Genomic DNA, 18,908 nt, shown 5'->3' on the forward strand with positions numbered 1-18,908 from the left:
AAAGTGAAGTATGATTTTGGACACATTTATGTTACAGTGCTGCTGGCTGCTGTTGTTGCACACAGTGCAAGTGCTGTAGAGGGTCAAGAGATGCAGCTGCTCTATCCAGGCATGTGCTGCAGTGGTGATGACAAATGGGGAATTTTCTCCCACCCATGGCACAGGATGTGTACATCAGTGGCTGTCACACACTTGAGGAAAAGTTACGCTCAGATATTTCCAGTGTAGTCCCTACCAAACCCAAATCTGTCTAAGAAAGATAAAAGGATTCTCTTATTATTTACTTGATTGATTATTCCCTTGGCAGTTTAACAGCTAGAAACCACAGAACACTGGCCTATCTCCCCAGCATTTGCTAGATTAGCATTGCAGACAGTGAGCCAGAGTGACCTTTTTCTCCCATTCCTGCATGTGAAACCTGAAGTGCATTCTCATGGAGAAAAACGAATCCTCCAGCCTCCTCTAAATGTAGGGTTTAAATTGCTGCAATGATTGCCTTCTAATGGAACTATTTCTGAGAAGCTGGGGAAAAGTGGAGTAAGCAAGATCCCATTTTACTTCCTCCAGATTTTTCTTCCAAGAAAGCTCAGGAGGAGAGTGACTTATTATAGACTGAAGTAGGTTTCATGAGGATGGTTATTTGGGGTATCCTCATCACAGTCTTGGCTGGAGATACTTTATATGAAGCACTGTCGTTCTAGAAACACAGATCTGACTTAACATGAAGAAGCAAAGTAAAAATGTCATTAATTCACGCTTAGGAAGAAGAGGCTTTGTACACATATTTTCTTTTCTACATTGCCCTCTGTTAGCAGAATGATGTATTACTGCCTGTAGCCTAGCAAGGCAGCCTGACTTGGGCTCTGTGGCCTGTTTTGCACTTTGCACACCACTTGCAATGGCATCATCCTAGTTTTGTTTGTCCTTAACTAGAAATAAAGCAGCCCATTTTTAGCTTAGAAGATCTGGAAGTAAAACAGGGGTTTTCATGGTTCTGGTATTTCTTAGTCCCCGCCTTCATTACTCTGAACCCCTGGCCAGCTGCAATTGACACAAAAGGTCCCTTGTATGTTATCTTTCTGCATGTTTCATGGAAGTAGGTAGACAGGAAGAAGAGAGGAATGCTATCTGTGCACCAGCTGAGCATTTTCTTCAGACACCAGAGAAATTGTGTGCTAATTCTCCCTGTGGACAGTATTGAACAAAAAACTGTGCTCCAGGAACTCCATGTTATTATTGATGAGTTTGATAATAAGAGATCAAAGCTGTACTCTGCTGGGTTCTGCACACATTTAATCTCTGCTTCACATCTTTTATAAAACACAGATCAACAGAGAGTGAGAACAAGAGGCAGCAAAGATCAGTGAGGTGGGGCAATACCATGGGACGTGGCCTGCTCTCAGTGCCCCTTCAGTTATCATCATTAAAGAAAACATTTAAAGGGTGTCAAAACAATTTTATTCTGTTTTATAGATGGAAAAGTTTTGGATAGTTAGCAATAGCATGCAAACCTACATCTGTCCTTTGCAGGCTCTGGATGGTTTGTCTTTTGAGAGGCTGTTTCCAGAAAAGCACATCATCTGCAGACATCACTTCAGGCATTGCCTGAAGAAGCTGGTAAGTGACTATCATCAAAGAGCTCTGGACATCAATATGCAAAGTGGAAGGGCAGATGTAGGGTGTGTAGATGATTAGAAGGAAACCTGTTGTCTGCAACTCTCTGAAAGTGACTGTGTTCCAAGAAAGAAAAAAAACTGCAAGAGGGGATTGGAAGAACAAATACTTTCCTCGGTTTGATTTAAATGTACTGAATTACCTACAAGTGAAGAAAAAACTCACGCAAGGCAGTACATAGAAGCAATCTGGAATGATTTTGGATGGTTTCTCTGGATTTGTACCTCTGCTCTGCTAATTATAGAATAATTAGTTTCTGTACCTCTCCTGAACTCTGTGCATCTGTCTGAACTGGTGGTGTCATGCTCAGGAAGACCTGACCTTTGGAGTTAGCACAGTGACAGGAAGATTTGGTAGCATCACCAGTGATCAGAGCTGAAGTTCTTCATCCCTAATTCCTGCAGACAGAGCATTCATATTCAGAAAAGGAGAAAGGCTGGAACTTGTCATTTGACTGGGCCCCACTGACAGAGCACAGCAGGAATGGAGGCACAACGTACCTCCAGAATGTCCAGGCACTTGGTGCTCTCCAAAACACCCTCTCTGGTGTTATGATGGCTGATGTTCATCATCAAATTTATGCACAAAATCGGGTGTAGCAGGGATCATAAGATTACCTCAAACACCCTAGTGCTTTCGAAAAAATTAAACCTAGAAGAGAAATTTCACTTACATACTTAGGGAGTTATATGTTATCTTTGTAGGTTTTGCTGGTTTTTACATGGAAGCCAGAGTAATACCACATTTTCTATCAACAAGCAAGCCTGAACGAACAGAATTAACTATGGTGGAGAGACCTCATTGCACTCTGCAACTTCTCCATGAGTGGAAAAGGAGGGCAGAGACTGATCTCTTCTCTGTGGTGACAGTGACAGGGCCTGAGGGAATGGCCTGAAGCTGTGTCTGGGGAGGTTTAGTTCAGATATCAGGAAAAGGTTCTTCACCCTGGGGCACTGGAATAGGCTCCTCACAGAAGCAGTCACAGCATCAACCTGGGAGAGTTCAAGGAGCATTTGGACAGCACTCTCAGGCACAGCGTGGAATTCTTGATGTGTCCTGTGCAGGGCCAGGAGATATACTTTGATGATCATTGTGGGTCCCTTCCAACTCAGGGTATTCTTTAAATTCCACCACTCTAAGTATAAGAACAGCCTGTTGTCAAAATGTGCTGCTCTGTGTCTTTGGCAGCAGCCTGTGCTTCTGTCAGCGCAGAGAGACTTCAGAATCAGAGCCTCAGCTTTACTCACTTTCCCCATTGTATTGTTGGTGAAGAAAAAAGAGAAACTTCAGCCCAAGGCCCTCCTACATCACCGTTATCTCCATAGCCCCATGTGTCAGATTGATAGAAAATATTGAATATTTTTATGAATACTGTCATAACGCTGTAATTTGGATGCTCAATCTCAAGAGCCTATAACAATAAGATCAGCAAGGTTGTCTTGTACTATCTTGCCCCTTCCCTAGATTAGCCTGGTAGCCACTGGGTATCCACAACTGCTCTTTCCACTAACAAAAATATCTGCAGAACCTGAACAATTTCCTTTCTGCCTGAGAGTGAAAAACAATACAAAATATTCCTTTTTTTCTTTTTTAATTCATGGCTCAAAATTGACTCCTGTTCTCATCTTGTTAAGGAAACAAACCACTAAACCAAACAAAAGCAAAAGGCATCTTACCTTTCTTCCCTAGGACAACTTGAGTATTGACTCCTCTTGGCCACTGGCTCCTCCAGAAGAGACAAATGCCTCCAGGTGCTTACAATTCCTCTGGCAAATCATCTCCTTCTGGCATGGCATGTGCTATCACCTCCCCTGCCCTTTTCAACAAGAGGGGTTGTTTCTTTCATTGTAGGTTACATATCACAAGCATTAATCTAACACATCCACAGTTTATGCTAAATAGAGATTGGAAAACTATGCTTGGAAAATCCTCAGTAATGTCTGCTGTACAGGAAACACTACTTCTGTGCAGTATATTGAAATAGGTGCTCACAGAATGGGTAGGTTTGGAAGGGACCCCTGGAGATCATCCAGTCCAACCCCCCTGCCAAGGCAAAGGCACCTACAGGAGGTGACGCAGGAACAAGTCCAGGTGGGTTTAGAATGTCTTCAGAGAAGGAGATTCCACAACCTCCATGGGAGGCCTGTTCTAGTGTCCTGCCACCCTCAGTGTAAAGAAGTTCTTCCTCATGTTAAGGTGAAACTTCTCGTGGTTTAATTTATGGCCTTTTCTCCTTGCCCTGCTGCTGAGGACCAATGGAACAAGTCTGGCACTCCTCTTGGCACCAGTTTTGAGATATTTATATGCATTAATGAGATTCCCTCTCAGTCTTCCTCAAACTAACCAGCTCCCACAGTCTCTCCTCATAAAAGAGATGCTCCAGACTCCTCATCATCTTTGTGTTCCTCCACTGGACCTGCTTCAGTGGCTCCTTGTCATTTTTGTCCTAAGGAGCCCAGAACTGAACAGAGTACTGCAGGTGGGGCCTCACCAGGGCTGTAGAGGGGCAGGCCACACTCATCCTGATGCACCACTGAGTACCATTGGCTCTCCTGGCCACAAGGATACACTGCTGGCTCGTGGTCAAATTGCCGCCCACCAAGACTCCCACATGCTTCTCTGCAGAGCTGCTCTCCAGAGGGTCACACCTCAAACTGTGCTGGGACTTGGGGTTATTCCTCCCCACATGCAGGACCCTGCATTTGCCATTCTTAAACCTCATTAAGTCTCTGTCCATGCTACTCTCTGGCTTATCAAGGTCCCACGGAATGGCAGCAGAACTTTCAGGTATATCAGCGACTCTCCCCAGTTTTGCATCACCAGGAAACTTCCTGAGTCTTTGCTCACTCATCTTTGATCATATTACAACAATCCTTAATATTCCTGAAGTGAGATTGGTATTATCTAGGCTTTAACTTTACTCAGATCAGGTTCACTGACATGAAAGGAAGTATTTCTGTGAACATGAGTGGGAGTTAGATGAGGGTTAATTAAAGAACGCCCTAGAGTTGAGTGAGTATTGCTTTTAGTAGTGACATAAAAAAGAAGATAAAAATTCAGAAACACAGTTTGGATAGCCTTGAAGTTTTAGGTTCCTGAACAAAAATCTTCTCACAGGATTTCAGAACTACAGAAAAGCACCATGCAAGCTGGGAGGATTTTTATGCTGACATAATGGTACATCAGGAATAGCAAGGAAAACAGAAGTTGCAAAAGCTTGCAGATTCTAGCAGAGGAACTAATTTCAACAACAAGAGGAACCAAAACAGAGGGAACTGAAATAATTGGATTTCCTTAATTGCAACTGTTTCTAAATAATGGCAGGCATGGGAATTTTCAATAATTTTGTAAGAGGAGTAACCTGTGAATGGCAAAAGCAGTCTTCCCTTTAATGCACACAGCTGGCAAGAGAAAAGACAACCTGTTCAACAAAAATCATGTTCGTTCTACCTGCAAACTGCCTTAAAAATCCAGCCCCTTTTCATTAGGTAAGTTCTGATTCAGGTTGTCGCACCTCTACGTCTGAAGCTTCCTCTTCCTGATTTCAACCCATCTACTTTCTCTCCCTAGAAAACTGTTGAACACATTGCAAAAAAATGTATATTGCTGACTTGTGACCTCTGTAGTATTTTCATACTCAGCATTCCTCATCTACCTCTACTGGATCAAATCTTTTCCACGCAATTACCCCCTTCTATCAAAGCACACCTTTGCTCAGTTCTTGCTTGCAGCTGACCAAGAAGATAAGAGGTGACTCTCCAGCTGCTGGAGCTCTCCAATGCTGCACTACTGCTTCTTCCTCTTGTATAACATTTCTTTTGGAAATGAGAAGCTTCCTGTAAAGAGAATCTACAGTAATTTCAAATTTCTGCTGGAGACTTAGTGATGCCTTCTGATAAACCCAACACCTGACAGTGACTCACTGCCCCTACGCTGTGGTTACTCCCTTTACACTTATTCCAAACTCTCAGCTGGATGCCACCTTTGGTTTTACATCTCATCATTTTCTTATCACCTACTGAGGTTACAAGATCTGTGAGGTGAGGGCAGGGCTTTGTTTCCTCTAGTTTCAGACACTCCATTACCAGATGAGCAGTTTAAGCCTTTTAGAGGCATGTGCACAAGATCTCAGCTTATGTAAAGCCTGGGACATACATGGCTGAAATTCAGTTCCTCATGTGTCCCAGAGACTGCTGAGCTGGTATTTAGTTTTGAAAAAATCCCTGGTTTTCCCCTTCAGTTGGGATAAAGTGGTATGCTTCCTGGCCAGCTTCCTGGGGGAGAGGGAACGGATCCCTGAGATGCCCTCTGCACAAAGTCACTCTTTGATACCCTTCAGCTCATTGTATGAGCCATTTTTCTCATTCTATGAGAAAAAAAATAGAGTACCTAAAAGGACCAGGGACAAAAAGTGACAGTACTGCATTACAATCCAATTGATGAGGCTGGGGTATCTAAGGTTTGGTTCCCTTCTGTCTTCTCTTATCAGCGGCAGCACTGTGGGGTTCATCACAGTGAGAATCTCTTCATTGTACCTTTTTATTCATGAAGAATCATCACAGGGCAACCATGTGGAAAATAAATAGCTGTTCCCAGCATACAGGTATGTGCACCTGGTTTTCTTCCCAAAGCCAAACTGCAGTCCTCAATCTTGTCACCAAGGAAGACAGCCGTGCTGAGGAGTGTGACAGCAGGAACAAAGAAATTACTTTTGTGGGATAGAGAGGACTAGATTTCTGGGTAGCTTCACCTTCTCCCTTTGTGGTGTTTTAAATCTTTTGGGGTGCATATTAAAGGCTGTCAGTAGATATAGATAGATAGATAGATAGATAGATAGATAGATAGATACATACATACATACATACATACATACATACATACATATTGGATTTGTCACCAGGTGAAAGTTCTCATATGATCAAGGCAAATTTCCTAATAAAAGCGAAGACTTTTAATTTAAGCATTCTCACTGTTATTTGTGGAAGACTCAGTGCAGATGCACAGCAAACCACTACTCATACATCATCCCCTGACATCAACAGTTTTCAAAGAAACAGTCCCTTGGAAGGTGCTCTCATATAGCTTAGAAAGGAAGTAACAAGTATATACAACTAAATAAAAAATAATTGGATGAGTGTGTGTATGCTGCTTTGGTGTCATGATAATTTTAATTAGTCAGGGACCAAGAGCAGACCACACAATGCTGTGAATTCACAGAGCAAAAAGTAGGTCTGTAGGTGTCTGTTAGAAGTCAATTTTTCTCTTTACTTAAATTCTGTGTGTGTGTGTGTGCATGCACAGACATGTCAAGCCATAACCTGTAAAGAAGGAAGGAGTTAAGCAGAGAACAGAAAATAGCAGAAAAAGGCAGGAGGAGGGATGCAGCAAAGCATCACTTCAGAAATAAAAAAGAGGTTCAAAAGCAAGAGAAGAAAGGCCAGCAAGAAAGGACTTGGCCATCAAGCAGCAAAGGCCACTTCTCAACAAGCGGTGACAAATTGCTCAATCTCCTTCCTTTCAGACTGAAAGGAACTGATGGCAGGGGGCATTGAGGAGCAGGAAATACACCCTGTACAGACGTGACAGGGGCCACAAGATCTTAGTCCAGAGCACTTGCACATGCAGGTCACTGCACAGTGACACACCACTGACAGTCAACAAAAAGACAACTATTTACTTTAGATATTAGCCCTGGAAAATGGGAACGACCATCCAGGGACCCAATGGCCTACGACAAAAGCAATGTCATTTCTCATTACTTGACTCTTTCACGGAGTAATTAATCTTTTCAGAAAGCTTCTAGGCAGGAAACTCTTAGATTCATCTCCCCTTGTCCTCACTGGAGAGATTTTCACTGGGCAAGGAGCCCAAGGGATCTGAAAGAGTGTGGCCCCTCAGAAATCACAGGCTGCTCAAGGTGACTGAAGGTGGCAGAAGCAAGCTCTTGCTCCGCTGAATTCTGTTCTGCCTGACCTCAGAGGAGCCTCTTCCTTTTTACCAGCCTCCTCTTCGTTTTCTGAGGCTTAAATTATCACAGTGTATTTCTTTCTTAGGAACATTTTAACACTGACATTATATGGCAATGTTAAAATTGGAATGTCATTTCAAGAAAACCTATAGCCAGCCATGAAAGAAAAATATAAACTACTACAAATAAAGAAGTCAACATGAAAAACTCCTTGGGAATAACACAGAGGTGCCTGTAAATAATACAAATAAAGGTTTAATAGAAAATAGTCACAAGGAAAGTAACTATGAGAAAGCTGATAAGGAAAAAAATTGCAAGGCTATATGTGTAAATACTGAGGAAGAACAAGGACCTTATGACGTGACATGGTTAGAAACTATGGATTCCAAGCATACTTCTATAGCAGTGTATTTGTTAACATCTATATTAAACCACTAAGGAGTTTCCCTCTTTACCAACATCTACCCAGTAGCTGCTATTTCACATGGATCAGTTGCTTTCAGTTATCAAAATACTAATCAAAACAGTATTATGTTACTTCCTGGAACTGCTGCAAATACACAGTATTTGGAAAAAGATTTTGTTATCAAAAATCTCTTTTCCTCCATCCTCTTTTTCCAATCAGTTTTACCTTTCATGTTAGAACTTCTGAAGATCCTTTGTTTCTCTTGCTGTCAAATGACCAAGGAAATACTGCATATAATTTTTCAACAGACTTTATCAAAGGATATTTAATCTAATTTCTTAGGGAAAAGAGGACTCTTCTCTTTATGTTGGTAAACATTGAGCACCTGGCCATACATGGCAGAACCTGGGCTGCAGTCAGTGCAGTCACTTTTCAGAACCACTTATGGCTCCCAGGGCAGATTGAGGGACAGGGCTTGGGTTCACCCTTTGGCTTCCAGGCAGGCTTTGTGTGTTGGGCTCCACTGAGCAGGTACATTTATTCCTCTGTGTCCCACTAGAGCAGCCTGAAGCTGTGCTGCTTAAGTGTTCCTCATAAAATCAGGCACCATACATGGGACAGAACTCAGGACTCACTGATATCAAGACCATCTTTTGTCATCTTTTCAAGTCACCTAGCAAGGACCTCCAGAATTCCCTCTGCTCCATGATGCAGAATGAGGACTTCAGCAAGAGTGACAATTAATCCCACCTTTATCTATTTCCTTTAAAGACTGCATCAACTGACATTCCTTTGCATTTCTTTCTTACAGTTAGAGTTCTTGTCTTACTTTTTCTTCTTATATATTTTTTTTTTAACCAGATGAGCTGGGGACAGGGTGACATTTTAAAACACAGCTACCATTGGGGCAGTGTTTCAGTGTAGGAGGATATAACACACCTCTGCACTGTACTCCTGTGTATTGTTTAATTCTTCGAAAGCCAGACAGCAGTAAAAGAAGATCAGCTGCACAAACCCAGTAGTGACACAAGTTGCTTAAGTGGAGCCCTTCTGACCAATATGTTTTTATGCTCTCTGATTTTGCCAGTTGCCCATGACAGGCATCTTAATAGTACAAATCTAAGTACTTTAATATGATATAATCCATGTCCTCCAAATTGTCCCCTGGAGCTATCCAGGAGACTATTAAATGATATGATCATTGAAAGTGCATGACAGCCTCGTACTTGGGGAGTATCAGGTCTTGGGGAGTGTCTGAACATCCTCCCTGGCTCAAAAAGCACATGGCAGGAGACTGGAGAAGGGAAACTAAAGAATCTTCAAGATAAACTCCTCTGTTATTTTGGTCTTTTTAGTTGAATTAATTCTACCCATTTTTTACTCACTAGCTTAGCTGCTGGCCAGATCTGGTAAACAAACCAGATGACTCCTTTATACATATAAGTGTAATTTAGATGGCTGAAGCAAAATTTAAAAAAAAAAAAAAAAAAAAAAAAAAAAAAAAAGGAATTAATGGCTCTGGCTTAGAGGTTGCCAAAAGAAACCTGGCTGCTCCAGGCCTGCCCTGCTCTCAGCAGCATGGAACACAGCAAGGATGAAGCACCAGGAAAGTAGGTCAGGGAAAAATTAAACAGCCTCTCCACTGTGCTTGGGATTTAGGTTTTACCCATTTTACAGAGATTCTTTCTGCCAGACAAGGTACTTGTGTCCCAGACTGGTTCTTCATACCTGTTTCTATTGGTAGATCCAACACAGAAGCATCCTGTGCTTAACAGTGGGCACAGCTATTATAGATTCAAAGTAAAAAAATGCTGGAGGAGAGTGAAACAAGTTCACCCTAAAAGAGATTAATCATATCCACTGCTGATACAATTGTTTTCTTACTGTAAACACAGTTTTTAAACTTAAAGGCCCTCCTTTCTAAACCCCAAGCCATATATGGTGAGAGCCACTGGACAGGCTTCTGTTCCTTGGAGTGCCTATAGAAAAAGAAGGACATGGCTCTGTTGAACAGATCTCTGCTGCACATGCAGCTGGGATCTAAGGCAGCTTTCCATTACTGACCTTTGGTTGCTCCCTTTCTCCTACAGACAGTGGGACTCACCCAGCAGACCCCTCTGACGCTGCCTCACTGCGTTTGGAGTGAGACATCACCAAAAGCTCTCTCAGCTTAGGAAAGAGCCCAAATCAGTTAAAATACCCCAGAAAAATAGCAATAGGTGCTCAAAGAGATAATACTTCATAATGCATAGTGAAAACTATGGGGTTTGTAGGATTGACAAAACAGGGTGGCTATATCCTGTGGATTCCAATATCTCTTCCCAACACACAAAACAGAGGAGTAGTCAAAGTAGGGACACTGTTTATATCTTCATTCTGCACTGGCACTCAGATTATACCTGTCACTAACATTTGACAATGACTGCTAAATTGTGAAAACTGAAACTTTGAATATGTAATAGGTTGTAGGGTTTTGTTTTGTTCTCTTGCTTTTTGTTTTTGTTAAAAATTTGTTCAGAGTACTAAGCTACTCTGAGGTGTGGGTCTAGTAAAAATAATCTCTTTTCCTCAAAGAGTATAGTCAGGGGATTTTTACCACGGGAAAGTATAGTTTGGAGGGGTTTTTTTTGTGGAGGGGGGAACAGGTTCAGCATCACACAGTGAGTCAAAATGGAACTCTGTGATGTGAGGATGAGAAATGGCATCAGCAATGCCTAGGCAATGTTATCTCCTGTGTCTTGTCTTGAGATTCTCATCACCATAAACTTAAAAGCTCAGCAACAGAAGCCATTCTTGGAGTGAATTGGTCTTCAAGCACTGGAAACAGTTAAAGCAACAGAAACAGGAAGGAGCGAGTGAGACCCTCCCACAGAGACTAGAACCAAACAGTCTGCTAGCAAATCCTGAAGAATAAAAATGTTAATTTATGTAGCCTCAAAGATTTTTGTGGATGTCCAGCTTTCCTTCATGGCATTAGCCATGGCTCAGGCAGACTGAATAGTAACACCTAGAGCCTGAGCTCTGCCAAGAGCTAGAGATCACTTATCCTTGTGTACTTGTCACTACAAATCTCCAGCAAAGAATGCCAGGGCTGCACATGATCACCCAGAAATACTGCTTTGATCTGGGTAAGATCATAGTGGTTTTGGCAGATTAGCCAGAGTATGCAGCCCAGAGTGGTTTTTACGTTGGTTTTGTGTGAATTAACAGTGCTTGGTCTCACAGCATGCTAGTATAACAGTATTACAAGTTAATGTAACAGTATTACAAGTTACAATGCAAGTTAAACCTTCTACTTTTGAACAAATCTGAATCTTCGGGGTGAGTTTATGCTGGATCACTGCTGTGTTTCATGTAACCAGGAGTGCTCCAATCCTAATTTAGAAGTTTGAAAGTTGGATTTACTATATAATCAATAGATGGCCTCAGCTGAACTCTTGAAAATGAATCTGCTCAATGTACTGCACGCCACCTGGTACACTTCTATAAACTACACCAGTACTATGTTTCAGTGACAGCTGGAATTTCTCTGGCCTCTCTCCCTCTTACTTCAGCATTAGACAGAATGCCAGTAGGGTGAAAAAGGATGAGGATAGGGCTAAATCCATTACTGTTCTTATAGTATTTAACTTCTATCCCTTAAATACAATTTGTGATGCACCTTCTCTTTTTCCCAGCAAGGACCACTGATACGGAATGTGTACACAGGCTAGAGCTAAAAGAGATCCAGTGGAAAAGAGAAACTCAGTCCGAGGATGCATGTGTCAAGGGCCAGGAAATATTCTATGGAAACATCATGCCTCATAGGAAGATAAATATGCAGCTGAGAGGCAATTTTTTAAGAGTTATGGGAAACAACACTCTGGGCCCCACTAACATAACTACCTCAAGAAAAGAAAAGAGTGCTTCATATTATGAGGCAATAATAGGAAGGGGAGGTGTGAGTAATGCTTGCAGAGAGAGCTGGCTCACAAGCAGCCAAGATGCAGAAGTTGTCTGCTGTTCCTGCAGCCCGGGTGGATAAACAATCCGGGTGGCAGCTGACTGTAGCTCAGTCTCAGGAGACTGGGAAATTCACTGGGAAAGCAGCAAGATTAGGCTTGACAAGTATATGGAAAAATTAGCCTCATTTTGAGACTGAACAGCAAGTGTGGTTGCTAATAAAAGAACTAAGAAAAGCAAGTCATGTATCACTGAGAACATATTATGGCTTATGTAAAGAATGTCCATCGTGGCTGACCAGCAGGGCAGGACAAGCCACAGGCTTGAATAATTAATTAAGTTCCAGATTTCATTTGAAATACAGGGGGGAAGAGAATAATTATCAGGAAGTCTCCATTTTCTCCCAAAAAGGATAGCTCTAAAGGGCCTATATAATTTTAAGGAGAGAGTTTCCAGGACATTAGACTGAATTTAGAAGCAGTCCCCTCTGTGCTTGTCAACCAGTCCATTCCAGCCTGCCCAAGCAAAGGATTCATGACATGGAAGCTGGCCGAGGCCAGGCAGGGCTGCAAAGAAAGTGCACCAAAATTCTTCTCCGAAGCTGGTGTCAACCCAAAGCCACTGAACTGTGTACTATAAATAACTGAGGTCACTCAACCTGGCCAAATATGCCCCCCTGCTTTAAAAACCTGCAGCTTCTGTGATGTCAGGCAGAGTTTCTACTGTGACAGAAGATACAAATCAGACATCCAAACCTTTGCCACATTGCCAGGTACAATTATTAATGGAAGACAGAATCTCAGCTGCCTGCCAAGGGACCCCGTGTCAACTGAACCAGATGCAGAGAGACTCATTGCCTCAAACATCACAACATTCCCAGCTGAAAAGAAAAGAGGTAGAAAGAAAAGATGTTGAAGTGTGACGAGTATTAAATGTGCTGGGAATGAAATATTAGACTGGATGATTACAGGCTGCATCCAAGAAGAAGTTAAATCCCCTAAACATTAGATAGTCATTGAAGAAATAAGAACAATTTTTTATGTACCCAGAAGACCAGCTACTGCATAAGGCTCTCACAGCCTGTAAAGCTTTTAAAGCAATTGCTTCACAATGGAAGCTGTAAGGTGAGGATAGACTCAAGAGCTAGAATTTGTAAAATAAAGTAAAAAAAAAACATGTTATGAGCAAGACACTGATTTTGATTCACTACATACTTTGCAGCATGAGCAGCAACAGTTCTGTGTCCCAACAGGAGTCTGAGGAACAGCAGCACTGTTTTAAAACTAATGGTCTATAGCATACACTAATGGCCAGACACACACACAGGTAGAAATGCAGATATAATCTATACTCTTAGGCATGCAGCAATTCTTCTGTAGCCTAAAGTGGATACACAGCCTGCTCACAACAAAGCATCATAAGTGCACCAGGCACAGATTGTGCATGTCAGAGCACTGGATAGAGCACAGTGACAGCTGGGCAGATCTCTGACTGCAGCACACACATATGCCAGGCACATTTTCAGGGACAAGCACTGCATCCAGGTGCACTGCTGGAGGCCCTGCAGCACTACTTCTTCACTGGACTTTCACTGAGCTAAAAACACTACCAGGAATCATAGTTTAAGGTTGGAAGTGACCACAGTGGGTTGAATTTCAGACAGTTCTTCTCTGCCCATCTCCCCAAATTGCCAAGGCCCTTTGGAAGGGCTGCACAGCCCTCTGAGGTACCAGTCACTCCTCCTAGCTTTGTGTCACCAGTGAACTTGCTGAGGAGGCCTCTGCACCTTCACCCAAGTCATTGGTGAGAGGGTAAACAATACTGAGCCCAGTACTGAACCTTTGAGGGCACCACTACGGACAGGCCTCCAACTAGACCCTGACCATGTCCCTCTGAGATTGGTCATTCAGCCAGTTCTCAATCCACTGTGCACTCATCTCACCCACACTCCTTGATTTTGCCTATGTGGATGCTGTGAGAGACAGTGCTGAAAGCCTTGCTAAAGCTGAGTCAATCACACCCTAGGGTTGGACATGTGGTCAGGAGTAATTGCCCCATAACTGCTCTCTAGGGTGTAAGTAGCTGTCTCAGCAAGGTCAAATTTCCTTTGAAGGGATAAAGTATAATCCAGAAAATTATATTGGTTACTTCCCTCTTGGCACATCAGCAATTTCTAGGCACGTCACCAACAACACGACTCAAGAACAACTACTGATTCTTCTCAAAGGAGCAAAGTATTTATAAGCCATATAGTTGAAGAACTACTTCCAGTTCTTCAGCATTGTTCCTTAGAAGTTCATATTATCCCAAATATAATTTATCTGAAGAGGCAATCCATTTACCTCCTGTATTCCTCATGAAGAATCACCAAAAGATTAACACAGAATATCTCAATTTTAGCAGCTGTTTGCACGTGTGTAATCCAAAAGAGGACTGAATCCCAGGAAAACTTTCCTCTGTTCTTTCAGGTTCCTTACATGATTTTTGAAGTACATTTTTCTCACTGGATACCAGCAAGACATAACACTAATGTTTTTAAGAAGCTTTCCCAACAACATTTTATGGCCGAACTGTCCAAGTCAAGAAACTGCACATTAGTAATACAAGAAGTTTCTAAATCAGTGAAGTGCTCTTCTACAAAATATTCCCCCTTTTTTTTCCCTTCAGAAAATAGTCTCTGTATCTTCTCTGACTTTCTAACAGTCTTTTCCATTTCCAATTCCATTTATGCAAGGTGTTTGTCAAAGCTTGTTTACCTGCTCGCAATCCATGGAAATACTATGTGTTATTAAAATCAGGTCAACACTGACTTAATAATCTCTCAGGGAAGTTTTGTGTTTGATATTAATCTCCACCACTGTCTGCCAATAGTAGCCTTATTTAAGATCAGTGCCTGAGGCCAAAAAGGAAGGGAAAGCTCTTTACTCTGGAGACATCTGGAGTGGAGCCTCCCCCATCCTCTACAGAGAGCTTTTTGTGATGATGTTGAGGAGAGATGAATGAAAGGGCCTAATGAAATGTTAAGGAGAGGCAATATTTTTTGCTTATATAGTTTTGGCAGTCCTTCAGTTTAAATCAGGGCAAGCCACCTATGGCCAAACAGGCGACTTATCTTCCAAGAGCCCCCGGGACAATGTGCTGCAATATTAGTATCTCTTCAAAAAGCCTAAAGCTGCTGAATTGGTACTTAAAATATTTCAAGTGGGAAAGACATTACACTCTGCATACTCTAGGGATTAAATACACATTGACTACATGTACAATAGACTTGGAGATGGGTGTATGGATAGGACAGCTGCCTTTGTGGGTTTCTCCATAACAGGAAAAAGTAATTACATTTCATAAATTAAGCATTTATCCCAGTCATCTTTGTTGTTGTTTTTTCTGGTTTTGCTTAGCAAGGTATTATGGAGCCAACTGACTCCTGTTTGCATGTTCGAAACATTAATCTATTACACACTAGGAAATTTGGTTTAATATTACAAAGCTTATGGTTGGAGAGGTTTCAACTCATTTTTCTTTCTCTCTTTTATATGGTATCACCTGCTATTACCAACTAATCTGTTGATAAAAAAAAAAAAAAAAAAAAAAACAAAAAACTCAGGTCATTATGACCAGGAAGCTTAGACTGATTTTTTGCACGTCTCAAATTGTGTTTCAGTAATGGCTCATTTAAATTTGCCACTGGTCCCTGTTGTTGCCAGTCTTGTCACGGAAGAACAGTTTTTCTTAACTATATCATTGGCAGCAAGACTAGACATGTGTTTCCCAATGTAACAATGATCCTATGTAGGCTTCCATGGTCTGGTAATAAAAGTCAGAATCCTGTAGAGAAGCAAACTTGTCAACAAAGAGGCTCTAAAGACAAGGGAAATAGAGAAAGAATAGGGAAGGGTTCAGGAAAAAAAAGTCAAGAAATTATGCGCTACTCAGTGCATAAAAATTGTGTCTGAATTACCTTTGTAAATAGGCCTGTAGCATGCCATGACTCCATACCCTCAGTCAGCTCATCTGTTGATATGATGGAGACCATCAGGTGGGAAGCTTGGCCTATGTAAAACATACACACATGGGCTTCAATTTGCTTCAAGTATACACTATTGCAATTTTTATTATACATGGTCCTGCCTATCACTTCTAGTCCTTCAGAGCCATTCACTTCCCCCTTCCTTCTCTTCTCCCCATTTGCTTTTTAGCTTCAGTTGAGTGTAGGAAAATTAATAACAAAGCAGTCCAAGCTGACTGTGCTTCAGCAGCTGAACTGCAGTTTGTTGAAATTCTGTTGAATTTCGTGCAAGGGAATGCTGGAAGCATGTGTCCTTGCCAAAGAAGGAATATTTTACATGAACCAGATTAAGTGCTTATGATGCAAAGCAACCATTGTCACACTTGGAAGCATCTTGCTTCTAATGCATCCTGAAGGAAAATTGTTTGAGCTATGGAGAACTCTATAAGCAAAGCTTTTACACATGCTTTATCTCAGTTACAGCTTCAGTAATGCAGCTAAACATGGAAACATAATTTAAAACAAACAAAAAAAATCTGCATCTGTAATAGGATTCTTCAGTGGCTCTGACCATTTGTCTTTGATGAAGCAACATTTTGAAAACATTAAGGGAATGCCTCAGGGAAAAAGATCCCTTTCTGGCAACCTTAAATTTCAACGGGCAAAAAAGAGAGGGACTGCCAGAATTTGTTATCTTCAGTGCCTCTGTTCCTCTTACATATCTTAGACTGCTATAGGTTTTTTGAAGGTTATCTTAAAATGAAGGTTCTTTTTTGGGGGAAAGCCTTCCAATACTTCAGAACTTTAAGCAAATATATGGCAGGGCCTCCCTTGGAGTGTATAGCACTACCTGAAAGTAGAGATGCCATTGTAAAGGAGCTTATTAAAACATTTCAATATGCAACACAGTAGACTGAGAATGACCCCGTTCTGGAACATTATACAGCATTCAGTTCATTGCTCTTTTTTCCCACTGAATAGCAAGATAAATGCTGTCCTAATGTTTAAGACTTTTAACACTCATTTTGAAAGCCAGGTCCCATATCAGTTTTTGCCTGGAATGAGATTAAGATTCACAGGGCACTAAAGCTGTTGTTATGAGTCAATGAATGCTACAAGTGGTTTTCCCCCTATTTTTTCATTTGACAGTTCTCCCTTTTAGGGATGACTTCTCAGTGAGACATCAGCCTCTACATTATTATCAAATTGTGAAATGATTGAAGACATAGTACACCAACTAGGAAAGTGAAAGAGCTATTTTGCTAAGCAGGAAGAAAATTGCAAAAAAATCTTTTTAGACTGTTTCCATGGTCTTTGAGACCACGTTAGTTGTTACTTCACTCATCTTTGAGAAAAATTAAATTATTGGTACTAAACTAACATCTTTAGAATGCAATAGATTTCCTCTAGAAACAAAATTTTTCTCCCAAAATATCACAATTTTTCTTCTCTAGCTTTTTCTTCAGACAGCAAGCAAACAAGCTACATTGCAGTAATTGGAAAAGAAGAAGTCCAAATGTGCCATTTTTGCACCTGAAGAAATGGAAGCCAAAAGAGCTTGTTGTTACCTTAGTTAATTCCTCAAACTTCATCCCGTGAGAGAGTTTGCCAGGAAAATGCAACACAGTAAAGGTTGCAAGGTGGTAATCCATAGTTCAGAAAAAACAGAAAAGTGAGTTCATTTGCTTCAGACTACCAAAAGGTTGTTTGGGTTCATTTTGGTTTGTTTGTTGTTTGTTTAGGGTTTTTTTTAAATTTATTTTTAAAGATAGTAAGACTCTATGATATATTTGATTTGCAAGAGTAAAATCTGTCATGCTGTGATAATAAGCTGCTCATTACTAAAATGAATTTGCCTCAAACCCATTCCAACAAGAAAGAAAGGGTGAGGGTGACAAGAAACAGACATTTGATCAATCAGGCAGAGTGAAGGCATCTAACTATTAACCAGTAGTCAAACAATTTTGCTGCTTCTATTAATTTCAGGAGCATATTGTCACAACTAGTCTCAGCTTTTACCATCTGCAAGGTGGGTTGGACAGTTAATCTCCATTCTGGCCTGTACAGAATAAACTAACAGACTGCATATCAAATTGCATCATTATGAGCCAAGAGCATTGTGCAAACCTGCTGTAATGTTCATTTCTTGGAGGCAGTTAGAGAATGGTGTTTGATTTTGCAGATGCATTGGAATCAGCTGGGCTGATAACACCAGCCAAGGGTCTGGCTGCATGTACGAAGAACAGCTCTGACTTTAGCTTCAGTGAGGGCAGATGTCTCCTTGTTCATTCTCACAAGGACTAAAGTTTGTATTACAGCTCTAATAGCAGAAGTAAAAGGGAAGATATCACCAGTACTCCTGATAATAACTGCTCTGTGCACATATCGGGTCAAGTTAATTTCTGAGATAATTCTAGCTGAAGCTGTTCCGCCTACAACAGGCATTAATTTAATCCATTAGATTTGTCCATTGCCTGCTATCTTGGGACATTCTTATATTCAGACTGACCAGCATGAGATGTAACACACACTGTTAGGAAAATAGCTGCTTTCAACAATGACTTCAGTGAAGTGAAAACACATGTTAACTGAATTCCAATGCATACAGGAAAATATGCTGGCAATTGCAGCAAGTAAAACACCACAGTAACTGTGCTACTAGCATCCTGAAAAGGCTGGGAATATAAAGAAAAATTATAGATGCCACCAAAGAGGAGGAAATCTATGGAAAAATCCACCTAGCTCCACAACACCATTTTACATCAAAAGCACATGAAAATGTCAGGGAAGTAGCACCAGGTACCTCATGTCACCTTTTTTCGTCACAGGCATTGAGAAAAACACTCATAAAGCTCAGGTCATCCATCTGAGGAAAGCTCAGAGAGAACTCTGCTCTGAAGGATGGGTGAGCC

At 41.3% G+C, this 18,908-nt stretch overlaps 1 long non-coding RNA gene across 1 annotated transcript in view; it reads right to left on the bottom strand.

Moving 5' to 3' along the window:
• Positions 1 to 15,005: 15,005 nt before the first annotated feature.
• Positions 15,006 to 18,908, bottom strand: part of LOC136360613 (uncharacterized) — a 36,933-nt gene continuing 33,030 nt past the window's right edge. The window contains exon 4 of the long non-coding RNA XR_010743478.1: positions 15,006 to 16,040. This is a non-coding gene — a long non-coding RNA (uncharacterized lncRNA). The remainder of the gene's footprint in view (positions 16,041 to 18,908) is intronic.

The sequence above is a fragment of the Sylvia atricapilla genome, chromosome 4 (genome assembly GCF_009819655.1).
Source record: "Sylvia atricapilla isolate bSylAtr1 chromosome 4, bSylAtr1.pri, whole genome shotgun sequence".
Classification (NCBI taxonomy): domain Eukaryota; kingdom Metazoa; phylum Chordata; class Aves; order Passeriformes; family Sylviidae; genus Sylvia; species Sylvia atricapilla.